The 14528-nt window shown below is 45.7% G+C and overlaps 1 long non-coding RNA gene across 2 annotated transcripts in view; it reads left to right on the top strand.

Annotated features, from left to right (window-relative positions):
• Nucleotides 1-154: 154 nt before the first annotated feature.
• The window catches only part of LOC308590805, a 126627-nt gene continuing 112253 nt past the window's right edge, over nt 155-14528 (top strand). For both annotated transcript variants that reach the window (XR_014009904.1, XR_014009905.1), the window contains exons 1-2: nt 155-431; nt 3697-4836. This is a non-coding gene — a long non-coding RNA (uncharacterized lncRNA). The remainder of the gene's footprint in view (nt 432-3696; nt 4837-14528) is intronic.

Raw genomic sequence — 14528 nt, 5'->3', positions numbered from 1 at the left:
TGCTAGTTTGAACCTCCCGCCTTGACCAATCCAATTACGGCTTCTTACTTCCTCGCGTAAGCTCCGCCCCGCGGTCCGTTTAACGGCTGTTTTTTTTTTTTTTAACAATCATCAACCCCCACCCCCCTCTTCCTTTGCACACGGCACGTAGAGAGCGAAGGGGGCGGGACAAGGCGTCGCTCCGCGTAGGAGAGAAGAGTGTGGAGTGACTACCCTTTTGACCAGTAAACGACAAAAGCGGTCGTACAGGAGGCGGTATCAACTGAGTAACAGCACTTTGAACCAATTGGGAAGAAAGAGTTTCCCGCCCATATTCTCTCCCCCTCCCCTGCTTGTTTGTTTGCGCGGAGAGAGAAAAATGGAGGTGGCGGCCTGCGCACGCGCGCGCCGGGGGGGGGTGTTCTTTCCCCCATATTCGAGGCGAGCGCTCGGTGGGTCTCTAGCAGGGGCGCCGACTTATAAAAAATATTGGGGGGGCCCATACCGGGGTCCTGCCGCTGGTTCGCTCGGGTAGCCGGGAGAACGCAGTTCGAGGTGGCGGTGTTGGGGAGAGACCCTCGCTCAGGGCGCCACTAGACTTGGCGGCCGGCGGCCTATCTGGGGGGTTTTGGAGCGTATTTCGGCGGAGCGATTGGGGAGGAGGGGGCTTGTTGCCGGATTCTTCAGCTGAGCCGGAGACCCGCTGCTGGGGGTCCCTGGGCCGAGTTGTGAGCACGGCCTGCTGAAGGGAGATCCAGCCGATTGCGCGACGGGGACGACCGGGGCTCTCCGGCTAGGGCGCGCGGCTGGCTGGCTGGCTGGCGAGGGAGCAGGTGGGGAGGAGGCGGGGGTCCTCACTCTCTTAGGAAACGCACCCGCGCGCCCGATTGCCACGAAGTCCGAAGGGTGCGTGTGTGGAATTAAAAAGCAAAAACGAGATACGGGCAGGGCAGGCAAAGAGTTTTCTGCAAGAGGATGGAGGGCAGGTTGAAGAGAAAATCACTCAGGATGAGACAGTCAAATCAGCCATGATAAAATGGGCTCAGGATATTGGGTATAACATCATGTTTGAGGACTGGGAAAGGTTATGGACCACCGGAATGAAATTCACGGCATGTAATGCCTTGAAGGAAAATATTATGAAAATGATTTATAGGTGGTACATGACCCCAGTCAAGCTTGCAAAAATATATCACCTGTCTGATAATAAATGTTGGAAATGTAAGGAGGCTGAAGGGACATTCTTTCACCTCTGGTGGACTTGTCCAAAAGTGAAGACCTTCTGGGAAATGATCTATAATGAGTTAAAAAAGGTATTTAAGTATACCTTTCCCAAGAAACCAGAGGCCTTCCTCTTGGGCATTGTTGGCCAGAAAGTGTTAAAGAAGGATAGAACTTTCTTTATGTATGCAACTACAGCAGCAAGAATACTTATCGCAAAATATTGGAAGACACAAGATTTGCCCACACTGGAAGAGTGGCAGACGCAATTGATGGACTACATGGAACTGGCTGAAATGACTGGCAGAATCCGAGATTTGGGAGAAGAAACAACGGAAGAGGACTGGAAAAAATTTAAGGACTATTTACAAAAACAATATAAGTTGTATGAATGTTAAAAATTTACACGATTCGGAAACTATAGCTTCAGCAATTAGATTTGGGAAACAGGAAATTATATTTTAAGTAAGAAAAGGTCAAAATCTAAGGTAATACTATGTTTAATTTAAGATATAAGTAACTGATGAAAAGTATGTTAAATTTAGAGGTATAGTATTTGAAAAGTACAAAATAAGGTACGAAACAAGGTAATAATTTGCTGATATCTTTATTATAAAGAATGCAGGGTAAGGGAGATGCGAGGAAGTCCAGTTAGTTATATAAAAAATGTGTTGAATGGTTGGTTTTCTTTTCTTCTTTTTCTTTTTTCTTTTTCTTGTTCTTTTACTTTTTTCTTCAGTGTATGTTTCTAACTTTGTATTTGAAAACTTAATAAAATATTTATATATATAAAAAAGAGAGAAAATCCTTTCGCTTTTCTGGGGCGCAGGGAAGTCTCAGAGCCGGAGGTTGGGGAAGGGACCCCCTTTGCTCTGCCCTCTTCTCCCGTCTTAGATTTGCATGGGGGTCCCCGCCCGAGCTTGCCTGGCCACCGGGCCACACAAGGGCCGCGCTCTACGCGGCACACCTTGCTAGCCGCGCAGCTGTCCTCCGCGGCTGCGGAGCGGCCCTGCGCCGGTGCCCAGCCCCTCTGGGCGCCCGCTGCGCTGCCAATGACAAGCGGGCGACGTCGAGGGCGGGGAAGGCGTCGCTTTCTTTCCCGATCCTGCATCCTCCCAGTCTTCCAGCCCTTTTTTGGGTTGGAAGCTCGTCTCGTTCGCCCTTCTCCTTTCTTCACCCTGCGCGCAATTTTCCTCCCTCGTCTCCCTCCCCATTTCTCCTTCCTTCCTGACTGACTGGCGGGCTCGGGCTCGGGCTCGGGCTCTGGCTTGGCTCGGGCTTTGGCTCGGGCTCGGGCAGCCACAGCGTCGGCGGTGTTGGCGATCGGCGGCGCGGGGGGATGGCCCTCCCGGGGAAGCCGGCGCTGCTCAATGGGGTTGCCAAGGAGACAGGCCGGCCGCCCCCCTCCCCCGGCCCGGCGCCCCCCGCCGCGCCGGTGCCCGTTATCGAGCTGGTGCGCGCCGGGCGCCCTATAAAAGCCGCGGACGCGCCCACCGCCGCCCGAGATTATTGGGGGGGCTGAGCCCCCCCAAACAAATTTTTGAGGGGGCTCGGGCCCCCTCAAGCCCCATGGAGTCGGCGCCTATGGTCTCTAGCCTGCGAACCTCATTAAGTCTCGCCATAAGACAATCGCGCCTTCTATTTCGTCTGAAAACGGAAGACATCAGGGGGAGGCCAAACTGCACAAACAAGGCGAAAAGGTTCCCCTGACGCAGAGCCCCTGGCAAAGGCTTCTCTTGTCGGCCGCCCTGCGATCCTCGGTTGGATGAAGGGCAGAGTAGAAATGTAGCAGCAGCAGCAGCTCCCCCTGCCGCGCCTTCTTCCGTGGAAGGAAGCCCCACCAAGGTCCTTCTGAGGAAACGGCTCTCTTGGCGCCCAGCGCCTCGGCGCAGCCCGGTTCGGCTTTACGCAGGTGTAGCGTCAAGGGAGAGAGACTTACTCCCAGGAAAATGCGCAACGCATTGCATCCTTGCTATCTATCCTGCCCTTCTATACATACACATGCTTGGTGGGGCGTCCTGTGAGCTGAAAAAGTATCTGGTCGGTTTATTACAGGAATAATAATAGGGGGGGGCACGTGTGCTTCTCCCCGTTTATTCCCACAACAACCCTGTGAGGTAGGTTAGGCAGAGAGCGAGTGGCCCAATTACAATAAGGTTCATGGCTAGTAGGGTGGCTCATAAAAAAAAACTTTTTTTAAAAAAAAGTCTGCTGCAAAGGTCTTGCTACAGTAGGAATTATATAGCTATATCTAAAATTTCATGCATATCAATTAATATATTGACCTTCCATTGAATTGAAATTTCAGCCTTCATGACATAGGAAAACGGCCAAGTAAACAGCTATTTTCATCACTTTATGACCAATTCAGCTTTATTTTGTAGGAATTGCATTTTTTTAAGAACAAGATGCTGAATATGATTTCCTTTATCCCAGCTATTTTCAATATATGTTTTTCTCTTATTATATCTCAAAATATTAATATTTTGTTCACAGGTGTGCAACTCTAATATTTTGATTGAAGAGTCTGAGGACAGTCTGTATTAAGTGAAAGACATTTAAGGAGTGAGAGCAATAGACTATTAGATAATGGCAGCTTCACCATCAATAGCCACAAGAATATCTACAGATCAACTGGCGTTTGGTCAGCCGGCCGAGTTGCCTGTGAGCGTACTTCCAACAGAATTGGATATTGCTAAGTGCTTCTTGCATGAGAAACAAAAATGGATGATTGAAAACTCTGCAAAAAAGGAACCAGACAATTCTATTATTGCAGAGATTGTTGTGTCGAAAGTTGAAAGTGTTTACAAACGTGCATCCATACCAACAGTCCGAAAAGACACAATTAAGGCCCGTGTTCTGAAAGTGTATGAAAAGCGTCAAAGCATAATCAGAATACCAGCTGCCAGAAGGTATAAGAATCCAAAGTGTCCAAATCCCTATGATCTTTCAGACTTCTTCAAAAATAAGAAAGATGTGTTTCTGAAAGGAATTTCCTGTTTGTTCGAAGTTGTTGACAATGAGAATGTGCCAAAGATAGAGAGTGAATTTCTCAAAGATCAGCGATCCGTTCGGAAGATGACCATAAGTAGTACAGTGGATAAAGGCTACCAGGAAACAACAGCAGAAAGAGTTAAGTAAGAAAGCAGAGGGAACCAGGGCTGCACAGGAATGACAACAATGAGAATCTCACTTTCAAATTGTTGCTGCTGATAATGTTGATATTGTTGATACTGGTGAGTGTAACAATAGAGGAAGATATTTGTCCTGCAAATAATTCAGACTTATTTTTTAAGACTTATTAATTAAGACCTAAATTTAAGTGTCACACATAAATGGTGGAGAGAGCTGTCAAGGAGGTGACAAAAGCAAGCCAGAATGTAGTTGGTATGAAGTGATGTGATGCAACTATAAAGACATCAATGGAGAATTGGGCCAAATACCCGAAACAGGAATCGAAGGATTTTGTCCAAAAATAGTTCACATTCACAGCTTTATTTTTTAATTTGTTCTTGAAGTAATGTAAATGTAACTTTACATGTCATTATTAGTATTAAGTTATGTCATAATAAAAATTGGTATTCAATATTCACGTATCCAGTTGCTTAAATGTAGAAATAATAATGTTATAGGATCGTATGAGTCACATTTGGATTTAAACGTCAATACTATCATCATTAAAAGGGGTTTTTTTAAAAAAAAAAGTGCTGGTGTATCAATTTGTATTCCGCATCTTCTATTGTTCTTTTAAAAAATGCAATTCCTGCAAAATAAAGCTGAATTGGTCATAAAGTGATGAAAATAGCTGTTTACTTGGCCGTTTTCCTGTGTCATGAAGGCTGAAATTTCAATTCAGTGGAGGAGGGTCGAGATATTAACTGATATGCATGAAATTTTAGATATAGCTATATAATCCCTATTGCAGTAAGATAAGACCTTTGGAGCAGACATTTTGAAAAAAAGTTTTTTATGTACAGTCCTAATGGCTAGGTGGAGATTTGAACTCTGGTCTCCCAGGTTTTAGTGTGATGCTCTGCCCACTATATCACCCTGCCAGATGAGGGGCAGAGCTGGGAATTGGGAGACCCTGAATTTCACCTCACATAAGAGGTGACATAAAACTCTCAGCCTCTGCCTGACATGCACAGGGTGGGAATATCCCCCCCCCCATTATTATTTATACAGTTAAATTGTTTATATGCCAACTTTCCATATATACATCATGGCAACTTATCACACCAACAAAAATAAAACTAAAAAGGAAAAATAAAACTAAAAAGGGTAAATAATTCATTCAAACTAATTCATTAAACCAAACCAACTAAGCTACAACCTCCTGTTCTGTGTCCAGCTCTGTCAAAAACAACTCTATAACAAATTCTCAATTATAAAAGGAAATATTTGCAAAGCTTCCTAAAAACAGAAGAGCAGCACCTCAACTTATTAATTTATTTAAAATATTTACAGGCTGCCATTATGGAGGGGGAAACTCACTTGAGGTGGTTTGCTTCAATAAAAAGGCAACAATTTTAAGGTGGGATAGTATACAAGTGAAGTAATGCAAGGGAAGTGCTTTGGACACTCTGGAAAGCACTATGCACAGAAACTCCCTATTCCCGGCAGCCATGCCTAGGGAGTGCAGAGTTCTGCAGGGTTAACTTCTGAATAAAGATATATCCAGCAAAAGGTGTCTTACCAGACCACTTTGCTGAAGTGTTGGTCTTCCTTGGAAGCATAGGATGGCTATGTTGCTGTTGCATTAATATGATGTATTTGCACTTCTGCAGTCATTAATAGTGAGGCTGTCCCAAGTTATGATAGATGAAACACGCTTCTGAACTAAATTAGGAAGCCAACCAAGCACCTTTGTTGCTGCATGTCACTAATTTGGATGTAACTCCTGATTAGCAGGAGGTGAGTGCAGAGTAGTGACCCATCCATGGACACAATGCCCCATATGCAACTGACAGACTGAGAATTGGAAGTCCTTTTTACTTCTTTCATTCTTTCATGATTTTTTCTTCCTTCTCTTCTATCTTTTCCTACCTTTGCTCTTTTTGGTGTCTTCTACCCAGCCCCAGAGGAGAAAGAGACAGAAGGAAATGGATATTGAGGAGCCTTTTTCCATTCTTGATCTAACCCCATCAGATCCAAGGCTAGTGACGGTGGATGAGTATGCTGATAACATACTTGCTACGTTTCGTGGAGACGACATTGGAGAAAGGGCATTGCAGCCTAGAGATGACAAGCTGAGAGGAAGGAGTATGAAGTACTCGAACCATAAGGTTCCGGCCTCTGCACCTTATCCCAACAATAATCAAAATAAGCTCCAATAAACAATCAGGGTGGTAAAAACAAAAAGCTCCAAAAGGATCTCTCCAGAATTAGGCAGATGCAATTCAAAGTAAGCAAGTGTAAATTGATGCACACTGGGGCAAAACATCTACATTTCACATTTAGGGATAGTGTTGTACTTGGGTTTTGCTTGGTTTCAAATAAGGACATCTGGTTGTGTGAACAGAGATGAGCCATTGTACTGATTCAGCAGACTTTTCTTATGTTACATTCTTGCAGCAAAGCTTTTGAAACTTTCTCCCATCAAGAAACATTTTCCACATCAAGTTGGTTGCTGTGGGAATGAAATGCGAACAGTATGGATAGTGATAATTAAATTAGACCAAGAAGGTATGCAAAAAACAAACAAACCACAGTGGCTTTTTAAAACAGCAGTGATGAGACAATCAACAGGGAATGCTGCATTATAATTAGCCACTAGACACCAAATGTCATTAATACCCACTGATGGAACATGTTTTATCTTTTAGCTATGCCAATCTTCTATATGACAATTCTGAAGAGCACCACCTTCTGATTATTCTTTATGCCACGCTGAATATACCTAGCTCCCCCATCCATTTATCATAGAACTTGTTTTTCACATATCTGATCATTTTCATTGCCCCTCTTTGAACCTGTTCCTTTATATTCTTTTTAAAATATGGTGCCTAAAGCAGGTCCCCGTCTAAAGTATGAACAGACAGAATAAAGTGGAATTATTTTCCACGACTTCAAAATTATGGTTCTCTTAATGCAGACAAAATCACATTAGGCTTGTTTTGCATTTGCATCTCATGGCTGACTCGTATTCAGCTTGAGATTTCCTATAATTCTGAGATCTTTTTCACATGTTCTGCTGCTAAGCTAAGTCTCCACCACCCTATAACTATGCATCTGATTTTTGCCTAAATGTATAAATTTAAATTTCTCTCTGTTGAATGCTATTATGTTAATTTTAAGGTAAAGGGACCCCTGACCATTAAGTCCAGTCGCAGACGACTCTGGGGTTGCGGCGCTCATCTCGCTTTATTGGCGGAGGGAGCCGGCGTACAGCTTCCGGGTCATGTGGCCAGCATGACTAAGCCGCTTCTGGCGAACCAGAGCAGCGCACGGAAACGCCGTTTACCTTCCCGCCGGAGCAGTACCTATTTATCTACTTGCACTTTGACGTGCTTACTGCTAGGTTGGCAGGAGCAGGGACCGAGCAACGGGAGCTCACCCCGTCACGGGGATTCAAACCACCGACCTTCTGATCAGCAAGCCCTAGGCTCTGTGATTTAGACCACAGCGTAACCTGCGTCCCTCTATGTTAATTTTAATATAGTCTAAATTCTATAAAAGTCATTCTGTCCCTTCTGAGCTGTCACAAATTTTCCTAAGAATTCCCTCCTCCTTTGAAATAAGGTGCTGTTGTACATCTGTCCACTAGAGGGCAAATCAACACTTCAGAAATTTAAAGTGAGATTGCATATATTGATAAATTTTATTAATCATGGTTGTGCTATCAAAAGGTATGTCACAAGTCACATTGAATACTTTTCTTTAAGTGGAAGGATGAGATATAGATATTTAAAAATGGATAAATAATTGCCATTAAATAAATAATGGTTCTAGATTCAGGTAGATAGCCGTGTTGGTCTGATGCAGTAGAAATAGATATAATTAAAAAAATAAAAAATAAAAAATTGTCCAGTAGCACCTTAGAGACTAACTAAGTTTGTTCTTGATATGAGAACACGGAAGCTCATACCAAGAACAAACTTAGTTGGTCTCTAAGGTGCTACTGGACAACTATTATTATTATTTATTTTTTATATATATCCTAAAGGTGTTAGCTTGTGAGGAGGAAGTTTTCCTGCATAGTCTTCACTGAGATGAATGCCATTTGAAAATCCCCAACACTTGGTCAGCCCTGATTACCTATCTTGGTAATCAAAAAGTAATATTTTTAGTGTTGGGCCCCTGTGCATGGATCTACCTCATACAACACGTGGAATGAACTAGTTCGGTTTAACAAAGTTCACTGGATAAGTTCAAAAATACTTAACTACACCTGATAGTAGTTTCCATAGTTGCTTGCTGAACTGAACATGAATTAAGTTCATTTTGGGGGTAGAACTTTAAATTATTTCTAATTGATCTTCAGTTATCTCACATGTGGGGTTTCCCCCTCTCTTTAAACTCTTTGGGCCTTTAAACTTATGGAACATGGTTTTTTTTGGGGGGGGGGATAAACTAAACAATTCACATTCCACTCAGTAGAGGAGCTTGTAACATTCTGAATGCTATTTTCTATTTTCTATTGCCAAGCATCATTTGAATGACCTTGAACTTAACTGTGAGCTGAATGTGCACTGAACCAGCTCATTAAGGGAACAGATATGAACTGGGATGAGTTCCTTCTTTAGCCATGTTGTACTTGAGCTAATTCCTTTTTGAAGGTGCTACTGGACAATTTATTTCTAAACACTGATATGCATTGTATGGGGAGGAAGTAACAGAACAAATGCTTTGCTTGCAGAAAGCCCCAGGATCAATCAACTCCCAACATCTTTAGCTAAAAGGAACAGCTGGTGACTTGCAGATGAGCTTGCGACCAGTTTCCTCCATAGCTGTCAAGTGTCCCTTATTTGAAGGGACAGTCCCCTTATTCCAGCGCCATGTCCCGCTGCTGTCCCTTATTGATGGATGTCCCTTAAATGATGTCCCTTAATTTTCAAAGGAAGCAGCTCCTCTCCCTCCCTCCCTCCCTGCCAGCCAGGGAGGAGGGAGGCTCCAACTGTGTTGCTTGGCTGTGTTGCTCACCCAATAAGAAGTCTAAGAACGACTGGGGGGTGGAGCTTGCATGCCTTGTGTGTGGCTAGTTAATGCAAGCTGAGTTGGTTTTTGAATGCTGGACGCCATTTTGTTGCACGTGCTGCTGCAAACTTTGCAGTGCAAAGCCAGGCCGGGGAGCCATCTTAAGTTGAGGCTGCATAGGCCTTGTGGTGCATGTGATTCAGATTCTATTCAGTTGAACCTCTGGTTACAAAGTTGGCTGGACAGTGTTCTCGAAGCTACCAGCATGAGTTTGACCAGACTGCAGGAGGACAGGAAGACTGGAGTGCCTGGAACAAGTGAGGCTGCAGGTCCCTTATTTTGGCTGCTGGTCCCATATTTTCAAATCTGTAAGTTGACAGCTATGGTTTCCTTGCACAATGGCCTTACCCTATATATGCCCACTCAAGCATTTCAGTCTGCAGTACTGGCAGTCCCTCAACCCCAGCCTGCCAGCATGGAGGGCATCTGGTTGGCAAAGGCTTTGTAAGAGTATGAGCCAAGTATAAGCAAGAGCTGGATTGCAATTCCCCACTCAGCGAAGACCCAACCAGTCCTGGGTGACCTTGGGCCAGGGAGACAATCTCTCTAGCCTTTCTCAAAGCGTTGTTGGGAGGATAAAATGGGCAGGGGAAAACTTCCTATTCTGTCTTGAGTTTCTTGGGAAATGGAATAAAACACTGAGTACAGGGAGTGACTATTTTGTGTGCGTTCAGTTGACGCGTGACAGCCAACACGTGGGTCCTTTTGGAACCAAAAGAGGGCAGAACAGGGGTGGGGCATAAGAGGCTGGGCTTATGCATGCTCCACCAACACACGTGGGGGCCAGGAACAAAACCCCCACACAAAATGGTCACCACCTGTACTGTTCATGACACTATTTTGCAAATAACAATAATTATACAACTACTTAGATCAGCCACTAGAGGGAAAGGAAGTCACATATTTTCAAGATTGTCCATTTGCATTACAAATAAGATACAAATGCCACCAACATTAACAAAGACTTCTCCCATGGCCGTCTTATTCAGTGTTCCTCTCATTTCCTTGCACAGAGATGATGTGGGTGTTAGATTATATCCTGTCTTTACTTAGCCTTTGTTTTGTTTAGGCAGCAGTTAGGCGACAAGCATTTGTCCTGATTTCCATGAGTACATTGAGCAAGTTAACAAAAAATAAAGTTCTCATTTGCACTGGTTTGAAGGTGGACTGCCTTGTTTTTCATTTTAGCTGACGTGGTATTCAAGTTGGTAGGTGGTCTGGGGTACAGGTGTTGGTCTCCCAACTGATTCTGGGCTCTTTAATGCCTAGTCTCATGGCTAATAAATAGAATTTTTCTACCTGCATATATTTAAATCAATTAATGTATGCGTGCAGATATGCAGTGGATGCAGTCATGTCTCCTCCCTACCATGATAAGTAGAATATGAGGGAGGGTGTGGTCGGAGACAAGTGAAATGACCTAATCCCACTGCTGTATCCATCACAATCTGTTCCTGACCCAAGTGGAGTAGTTGTATACAGATTGCATATAGCATTGCGTTAATCTGCCAACTTCCTAACGCATCTTTTTTAGAAAAGGGGAAGTGGTGGCTTTCAGCTCCGCGCTCTAGTTGTCTCCCTGCCCTCCCGCCTCCATCTCCATCCCCCCAGCACAGTCACTCCCAGAGCCAGAGTTCAAGTATGCCATGGCCCTCACAGTGTCAGCCTTTGTTTTATGGTGTGTTTTAAGCACATGGCCCCATCTGATTCCAAACTGATGGGCATGAGACCATCCAAGCTTGGTCTTTTTAAAATTATGCTTTCATCCTGTTCTTCCTCCCAGGAGCTCTTGGCAGTGGCAGAGGAAGAGGAGTGGGGGGGGGAGCGCACCGCCCCTGGCAGTGCGATCCTGGTGGGGTGCCATCGTGGCTGCCCCCCTGCCTGTGCTGGGGACCACGCCCCCAGGACACACACCAGCCCTGCCCCCGCCTGCTCTCCACCCCCCCATTGCCACTGGCTCTTGGTAGCATACATGCTCAGAACTACCCTTGGCTGAGAGATAGAGATGGACGCATCCTGACTGAGTGCTGTTTTGAACCTGGGTTTGCCTGGCCTCTGTCGGACACTCTGGCCAATATACCATGCCGGGTATGAATTGATAGATGTCATGCTTTAGTATTCCATACTTGGCCGCTGACAGCTTATGGCATTTTATATTTCATGCTTGCCAGAACAATGCTAACAAGTATAAAGCACTTTAATCTGAGGATAATTTTCACATTCAAAAAACATGAAGTAAAATGCTGAGTTTGAAATGAGCACCAAAACTAGAAATTTCAGCAAGTTTCACACACCTGCAAATATTTGTGTCAGCTCTTATTTCACACCATTGCTAACATTTTCCAGGCAAAGATTCTCAACAGCATGAGACTCTACAGGTGCAAAGTCCTAACAGAGCAGTCCTAAGCACTTCTGCTCTGAAGCAGGTCCCATTGCTACAGGGCCAGGTTCAAGGTTCTTGTGTTAATTTACAAGACCCTTCACAATTTGGGTCCAGGATATCTTGAGGACCACCTTATTTCTTATCCCGATCACTGAGATATTGTGAAGAGTCTCTTTTGGCGGTCCCTCAAAGTGAAGAGTGCGGCTCACAACTCCCAGAATTTGTGCATTCCGTGTGGTGAGCTGAAGCAGGTGGAAGTCTCTCCCAATTGAGATCAGACAGACCCCCTTCTTGCTGGGGGTGCAAGACTGAGCCTTTCTTGTTCCAGCGGGCATTTTAAGATAGTGTTCAGTTTTATGACAAACCTTTTATTTTATTGTTTTGTTTTCTGTGGTCTGTATTTTTGTACACCGCTTAGAAATGTGAATGACTTAATATATTAATGTCTTAAGTAAATAAATTATGGACAGATTGATTTCAGTGCAGCTTACAATGCAGCTTACTTCCTGGTAAATGGGCACAGGATTTGCAGCCTAGTAATTCCAAGTCAGTTTCTGCCCCTGCATGAGAGCTGAAGAGAATTCACTAGGAAATAACAATACTGAACCGCCATGGGGAGCTTCCATCTGTCCGAAGCTCTTCTCCCAGCTGACATTAGCCAGCCTTGTGGAACCCGCCTGCATAACTTGCGGCTCATTCCATTTGTGCATCCTGCCAGAGCTAGCTGTCGGGCCAGAGGCCTTCACAATAGGTTGCATTCAGAGGACTCTGCCGCACCTGCCCCTTTGGGAGAGGAGCCAGTATCTGCGGCAAAGCCCAGCGGCATCAAAGGTCAGGGCGGGGACGAGAGCAGCTGAAAGGCCACCAAGCCCAAGCGAAGCGGAAGTGAAGTTCTGGATTCTGTGGAAGGCAGGGGGAGAGACATTTGCTCCACGGTCACCCCCCAACACCTGTTGAGTCAGCTCACTTGGGGTGTCATTTTCCACTTTGATATTCTGAAGGCCATAAAACAAGTCAGTGGGCTGTAAGCATATAAGGGAACATGGGAGGTTAACTCCAAGGAGTGTGGGGAAGGCATGTGGGGTGGGGGAAACAGCTGCTCTCTTGTCTTTTAGTCAGAGGCTTTGACCCAGCCTTTGCCAACCAGGTGCCCTCCAGATGTTTTGGCTTACAACTCCCAGCAGCCCCAGCCAGCACGACTGCATACCCTCCAAGTGTCCTTTTTTTCCTGGGAGATTCTCAGAATTATGAAAGCCATCCTGGCTTTTGATTTGATCCTGGGATGTCCCTATTTTCCCTGTCAGTCCCGCTGCCACCAAGCTCAGGGAGGAAGATGAGTTGGTGCTTGTCCTGGGCAGCAGCAGCAGCAGGGGTGGTGGCTGTGAGGGAGCACCCCGTGGTCTCTCTGTGGCCTCTCCAGGACTGCCACCGCTGGCCTCCTCCCTTGGGCAGCTCCTAGCAGCTGCTGGAGAACCGGCGAGGAGAAGGAGAGGCTGCTGCTGCCTCAGATAATGGGCTGGCTCTGAGGTGCAGGCAGAGGACATTTTGTAAAAGAATGCTTTGTGTGTCCACTTTGTGCATCTTGCCCCTTTCTGAAATTTATTTATTAGTGTGTGCTTTTATTTTTGTAAATCTACCAAAGAATAAAATAAAATAGGGATTGAGAGGTTTTCTCGGCACGGTGAAGGCATAGGAGGCAACCCCTAAGGGCCAAGGTTCCTTTAGCAGCATAGTGTGGGTGGCGAGCACCCAGGGCGGGTAAGCCGCCACTAGAGCGCTCCCCCCACCAGAGTCAAGGGGGGGCACACTGTGCAGCCTGCTTGACCATGCAGTGGGGAGCCCAGCTGGCCAATGTGACTCTTGGCAGACAAATCCATCCGATGCCCACAGAGAGGAGCGCCAGGCCAAGCCATGCTGTGGTTGCCCCTTGCCTGCCCAATCCTTGTTCAGTTATCGTCCACAATAAAAACTCCTGCTACATGTCATGAGTTTGATTCCCATTAGCCGTGTGAGTTGACCACCAGGTGGCAGCCTTTCTCCAAATATGACTCAACTGGGCACAGTATTTGTACTGTTTGTTCCCAAGCTCAGAAATCAACAGGCTGTCTCAAAAGGCTTCCAAAACTTACTTCCTGCCAACAGGCTCAAATCCCCCAGAATGAGCTGGAACCTGGCACCTGGGGCACGTTGGCAGGATACAGGTGGGGTGGGTGGGCTGAGGTGGGTGGGATTCTAGGAAGGAGGAGGAGAGCAAGCAAAAGAAGAGAGCTCAGAAGAGATTCTGGTGTGCTAGTAACAGGCTGTCAGCAATCCAGCAGTCTTGTTTCCTCCAAATGAAGCGGAAGGGAGCGGAAGGGAGCACACACGGTTCTCCTGCTACCCCAAGGGGTCCTCTCAACCACCCTGTAAGGTGGGGCAGGCTAAAAGAAAATGCCTGGCTCAAGGAGCTTAGCATGGCTGAATGAGGACCTCAGCTCTCCCTGCTCCTATTCCAACCCTCTAACTAGTACACCACTCTGGATTTCCACCAGATTATCAGTTTGGAATCCTTGACCCAGAGCTTCAGCATCATTTGAATTCCTGTTTGGGGGGAGGAATTCCTGCCTAGCCTCCTCCTGTACCCCTCCTCTTCCAACTTGTACTCTTGCTTGCATGAGGCTTGCAAGGAACTGCTGCCTGGCAGTCCAACTCAGCAGTGCACTGAGAAATACTGAAAACTCACACAAGAAGATTGCCAAAAGTCTCCTAC

This window comes from Podarcis bocagei, assembly GCF_964188305.1.
Source record: "Podarcis bocagei genome assembly, chromosome: 7".
NCBI classification, from domain to species: Eukaryota; Metazoa; Chordata; class Lepidosauria; order Squamata; family Lacertidae; genus Podarcis; species Podarcis bocagei.
Note: the sequence above shows the minus strand (reverse complement) of the source record. Positions and strands in the feature narration are given on the sequence as shown.